Below are 6,381 nucleotides of genomic sequence, written 5' to 3' on the forward strand. Positions count from 1 at the left end.
AAAAAAAAAATCAGTCTTTTTACTTTTGGCCATTCTGGCTCATATTCATTATTTTTAACAAATATTTTCCTAACTACTGATGAGAGTAAACACTTTTTCATGTTTTTGTTGGGCACTTGTTTACATACAGATATAGATGTAGCTAGATAGAGATAAAGATAGAGATAGAGAAAGAGATAGAGATAGAGATGATAGAGAGAGAGAATCTGTTCGTGTCTCTTGCCCATTGTTCTTTTGGTTGTCTGTTTTTTTCTTATTCATTTGTGAGAGGTTTTTTTTTTTAATATGCTGACTATGAGCAAGTTGTTAGTGCTATATATTACAAAAATCTCCTTTCACTCTGTGACTTGACTTCTTTACCCTTGTCTTCTTTACCCTTGTCTTCTTTATATTCTTATTCAATTTATCTTCTGTAATTTCTTACTTGATTTTTTTAGAGTTAATTTCTTTTTAAATTATTTCTTCTGCAATTTATGTATTTTAATTTATCTTAAGCTCTTCTTTAACTTATATCAATAATAATGTATTGGATTCTACTTAGGCTTTTTTTCCCATCTTTTGTTAGATTTATTCCTATGTATTTTGTATGTTTACGTCATAATGAAGTATATTTTGTCTTTTTATATCATTACAGAAAAACAGTTATTTTTGCTTATTTAATAGCAAAACGGTGAACAGAAGTTTTCAGTTTGAATGTAATGTAATTTATCTTCTACCTATTATTAGTTCTTTCAAGATTTTATTTATGAAATTTTTAATCTCTTTTCTGAAATCATAAAGCTATCTTCCCTTACCTTCTAAAAGTTTACTGATTCATGTTTCACAATTAGATCTACAATTCTCCTGGAATTAATTTTTAGGTATAGTATGATGTAGAAGCCTAACTTTATATTGCCCAGCACAATGTTTTGAAAAGATTAACATTTCCTCCACTGTTCTGCAGTGCTCCATTTGTTATAAAGCAAGTGTCTTTATGTATGTGAGTTTGCCTTGTGTAAATAACCCATTTATTAGCTTATAATAAATGTTGATATTTTGTTGGACAAATTTTTCTAACTTGCTTACTTTTCCAAAACTCTTGTCTATTTTTGTTTTTGTATACTTCCACATAAATTTTAGAACTGCTTTGTCATTTCTTACAAAATTTGGAGGTTTTCATTAGAACTGCATTGCATTTATAGACAAGTTTTAAGAAAACTGATAATTTTATAATACCGAATCTCACCATCCATAAACATGGTTTATTCTTTCATTTATTTACCTAATCTTTGGTTTATCTCAATAATAATGTATTGTTTTCAACATCGACTTCTTGACCATTGTTTATTAGATTGCTACTAGCCATTTTATATTTTTGTGTCATTATGAATGGTTGCTGTAACACAGATAAACAGTTGATTTTTGCTTATTAATGTTTATTCAATAAAGTTGTCAAACTATGATGGCTTTTTCCTTTTCCACCCTCCTAGTTTGAACTATAGTCCCCAGTTACTCAATCAAAGGCTAATCTTTGTGTTATTGTGAAAGGATTTTGCATATGTGTATCAAGTCTCTGATTAACTGACTTTAAGTTAATCTAAAGGAAGCTTATCCTTAGTGGGCCTGGATCAAAGAAGCCCTTCACTAGATGGATTGTGGCCTTCCCTTAGTTCAGAGAGATTCTCCTGTTTGCCTCAAAAAATAAGCAATCTGCTGTTTACTTATACACTTGCAAGGAAATGAATTATGCTGCATGAGCATGGAAGAAGCCCTCAGATGAGACCACAGCCCAGTTTACACCTTTTTTTTTTCTTTTTTTCTTTTTTTGAGACATAGTCTCACTCTGTCGCCCAGGCCCAAGTGCAAAGGCGCGATCTCGGCTCACTGCAACTTCCACCTCCCAGGTTCAAGTGATTCTCCTGCCTCAGGCTCCTGAGTAGCTGGGACTATAGGCACGTGCCATCACGCCCGGCTAGTTTTTGTATTTTTTAGTAGAGACGGAGTTTCACTGTATTGGCCAGGCTGATCTCAAACTCCTGAGCTTGTGATCTGCCCACTTCAGCCTCCCAAAGTGCTGGGATAGCAGATGTGAGCCATTGTGCCCAGCCCCAGCTGACACCTTTACTGCAGCCTTCCAAGATCTGGAGCAGGGGTCCCAGCTGAGCTGTGACTGGACTCCTGACCAAAGGAAATTGTGAGATAATACATGTAGGTCATTTAAGCACAAATCACAAATGTAGATTTGTGATTTTCTGTTACACAGCAATAGGAAACTAACAGGAGTTTTAAATTCTTAGCATGCTAGACTTTTTTTTTTTTTTTTTTTAGATGGAGTTTCGCTCTGTCACCAGGCTGGAGTGCCGTGGCGTGATCTCGGCTCACTGCAACCTCCGCCTCCCGAGTTCAAGCTATTCTCCTGCCTCACCCTCTCGAGTAGCTGGGACTACAGGGACGCATGCATGCCCCCATGCCCAGATCATTTTTGTATTTTTAATAGAGACCAGGTTTCACCATCTTGGCCAGGATGGTCTCAATCTCTTGACTTCGTGATCCACCCACCTCAGCCTCCCAAAGTGCTGGGATTACAGGCACGCGCCACCATGCCCGGTGAAGTGTTAGACATTTTTACATAAATTATATTACTTGTGAATAGTACTAATTTTATTTAATCATATTCAATCTCCTTAACTTTTCTTTGTCCTGCAGCCCTTGTTAGGACCTCCAAAACAATGTTGAATGTATTGTTTTTTGTTTTTTTTTTTTGCTTTACTCTGTTAGTGTGGAGGATTTCACTGTTTGATTTTCAAATGTTAAATTAACCACGTATTTCTAGAACAAAACCATTTGGTCAATGTTTATTACCACTTTAAAATATTGCTGAATTTGCTAATATGTAGGCTATTTCCATCTTTAATAAAGAATGAGATTTACCTGTAAATTTTCTTTCTTATAGTACCCATACCAGATTTTGGTATTAAGGTTACGGTGACCTCCTAAAATGAGCTGAGTTCATATCTCTAGACTTCCACTGCCCCCTGGCTCTCGGTCTAGTCATTTTTCAATATCTTACTAGTTCTTCTGTGCCTTCAACATTTTTTTCTTTTATTCAATTTTTCTACTTGTCATCAGTTGTGGGCAGGAATGCAATTCAAATTACCTCATATTTAAATTTCATTCCTTAAACATCTATTTATTTGGCCTTCTTGTGTGCTTGCCCCTAATGAGTCAACAGTCCTATGGTGAAGGCACAAAAGGAACCATCAATTGCTGTCTAGTGTGGTGAGTTCTCTGATAGAAGAGCTATGTGAATACATTAAAACTGCGCCTCAGTGATTTGGAAGAAGAGAAATAAGAAGCAGTTGGACAGAGATAAGAGAAAATCATTCCAAGCAGAGGGAAAGCATATGCAAAGTTCTAGAGCTGAGAAGAGGTTGTTTCATTTGGAGAGCTGCCCTGATTCATGCTGGCAGGAGGAGACAGTCCAGGTGCAGAAGAAGCTGGGTCCTAGCTGTGAAGTGTTTGGCTGCCATATATTTTCATCTGGACTTTATTCTTAAGGTGACAAGGAGCCTATGGTGGGTCCGAGATGCAGAGTGACACCATATGGCATTTGCATTTCAGATAGTTTATTCTGCTTGCTGTGTGGAGAATGGATTGTGTAAGGAAGAGGTGGAGGTTGGAGAGCTTTTGGAAGATTGTTTTAGTGATTAGATAACAGAAGATTGTGTCTTCTCTTGGATAATGGTGAAAGGTTGTATCAAAGACGACAAATTGATGTGCATAAATACAGGGGCTGTGAGAGGAAAAAGAGGATCTTAATGATTCCGATATTTGTAGCTTGGACAAGTGCATGGAATAGGGAAAACAAAGCCAGCCCTTTTCTTTGTATTACAAGAGGTGGGTTTTGCCAGAGACTAGTCAAAGCTAAAAATAAACAACATGCATGAAAATAAACAACATGCATTATTGGCCTTTTTATAAACATGAGTTTGGGTGTATAAATATATAGTTGCCAGATACAGCTTTTGCAGAGATCATTCTGCTCCCACTACACAGAGCCCCAAGATCAGGAAGAATAAGTTCTGTTTTAAATTCCAAACATACTGAGCACTCGCATCATTCAGGGTACTTGATGTCAGTCACCTGCCACATGGTAAAGGATCAGTAGCAACAATAACAATGGCAGAAAGCTGGCCACCACCTCGGCCCTGGGTCAATTTGCTGAAACTCAATTTGTAATAAATGAACAGCTTTTAATTAGCTCATCCAATTATCTACTGATCAACCAATCAATGATATTTTAACTAAATAACAATTCACTCTAAACTTTCAGGCAAATAAGCTAGAATAAGACAGCTTACTGCATGATCTTCCTGCAAGGGGCTGTGCAAGTGCCAGGGAAGTCATAAGCATAGACTATCAAGAAACACTGGATTTTGTGCATAAGAGAAATGTCATCTTTTCTTATATAAAATGCATAGACAGGAAAATGTATGCTGATGCAAAACTGAATGTAAAAAAAAATTCTTAACTATTTAGCAAATTGCTCTTTTAGTGAAATGATTTTGGAAAATGAATTTTCAGATACTTGACCCTCTTTTTCTTTTAATCTTTCTGAACCTGCTCCCTCAACTGTAAAATGAAGATAATAACAATGTTTACATTGTAGGGTTATTGTAAGGATTACATAAAATAATACATAGAAATTATCAAGCTGTGCCTAGAACATGGAAAGTGATCAACAAATAAGATACAGCTGATATTATTAACTCAATACATACTTTTTGAATTAATGATATAAAAACCAGATGGTCAAATAAAATCAGTCAGTGGAAAATGATTGGCTATAGTGTGCCAGACATTTCCATAAGTTCTTCATTCGATCTTTCTTTAATCATTCTCTGAAGAAATTGCATATTTTATTAATCCTCAAGTTCCTCAGTATATTAATAATAACAGCTTGATATATATTATCAATAAGTCCGACTGTTGTACCCAAAGAATATCCAGATTATTTTAAGGTGAATTTGCTTCCTTTTCATCTGATTCATCATCCATAACCTGTTCTACACCTTCTACCTCTGGAATATAAAACTGCAGCATGTTCTGAGTTCCATTTTTCAGAGTAATGATTGAACGAGGGCAGCTGGTACAAGAACCCTGGAGTTTCAGTCATATGATGCCATCTTCAAAGCCTTTGTAGATTACATCTCTACATATTCTAGTATCTAACACTTCCTTAATCATTGCCACAACTTCATCATCTTCATATCCTGCTTCTCCTGAAGATGTTTCCTCAGTAACTAGGGGTAAACCAGATGCAAAGAAGTCCATGGTTGTTGTGTATATATCTGGTTTCAGTAAATTCCAGTCTAATTTTTCATTTTCCTTTGTGACAGTGAAGAAATCTGGCCCAAAGAAAAGACTTTTTACTCCTTCAATCCTAAATAACTGCCTAGCCAAAGGAGAGTGAAATGCTGCAGCTGGGGTAGGAAAATCCATGAGCCTTGTCTCAAAAACTGGTTTCCATGGTATAAACTTTAAACTATTAGGATTTGGGATATCTGTGTTTGAATAAACATGTGTCTCACTGGGTTACAAAAGGCTGCAGGTAGTGGGAAAAGTAGTCTTTCTACAAATTGATGCAGAGGCTGTTTCTCTGTTTTTTTGAGACTGAGTCTCACTCTGTCACCTAGGCTGGAGTGCAGTGGTGCCATCTCGGCTCACTGCAACCTCCGCCTCCCAGGTTTAAGCAATTCTCTGCCTCAGCCTTCCAAGTAGCGGGGATTACAGGCGTCCGCCACCACGCCTGGCTAATTTTTGTATTTTTAGTAGAGACAGGGTTTCACCATCTTGGCCAGGCTGGTCTGGAACTCCTGACCTCGTGATCCACCCACCTCGGCCTCCCAAAGTGCTGGGATTACAGGCGTGAGCCACCGTGCCCAGCCCAGAGGCTGTTTCTTAATAATGTATAGATTCTTCAACACATGATAGAACCGCCTGCACAGCCCCGCAGCAACAGCCGCAGTTGCCCAGCGGCGCGGGGCCTCTGCTACCATCTTAGTCCGAGAGTCTCCATCTTCATGCCATTGCATAAAGTAGATACTATTATCTCTGCTTTCAGGTGAAGCATGTGAGGTTGAAACAGGTAAAGCATCTGTTCCAATAGTGAAGTACCTGCCTTTTGAATCCAGTGGTGGATCCCAGGGCAGTTTAACATGTTGGTTAAGTCAAGGCTGTGGATTCAGACACAGCCTTGTGTTCTCTGGGCTCCAACACCTACTTGGCTTCTTATGGTCCCTAATTTATTATCCTCTTTTAGTCTCAGTTTCCTTATCAACAAGGCTGGTATAATTACACCCATCTAAAAGGTGTGTGAGGCTCAAAGAAGATGATGGGTTG

General features: G+C 37.6%; 1 pseudogene; it reads right to left on the bottom strand.

Moving 5' to 3' along the window:
* Nucleotides 1–2,732: 2,732 nt before the first annotated feature.
* LOC110742594 lies at nucleotides 2,733–5,716 on the bottom strand (annotated as a pseudogene).
* Nucleotides 5,717–6,381: the final 665 nt, after the last annotated feature.

Source organism: Papio anubis, chromosome 2 (genome assembly GCF_008728515.1).
Source record: "Papio anubis isolate 15944 chromosome 2, Panubis1.0, whole genome shotgun sequence".
Taxonomy (NCBI): domain Eukaryota; kingdom Metazoa; phylum Chordata; class Mammalia; order Primates; family Cercopithecidae; genus Papio; species Papio anubis.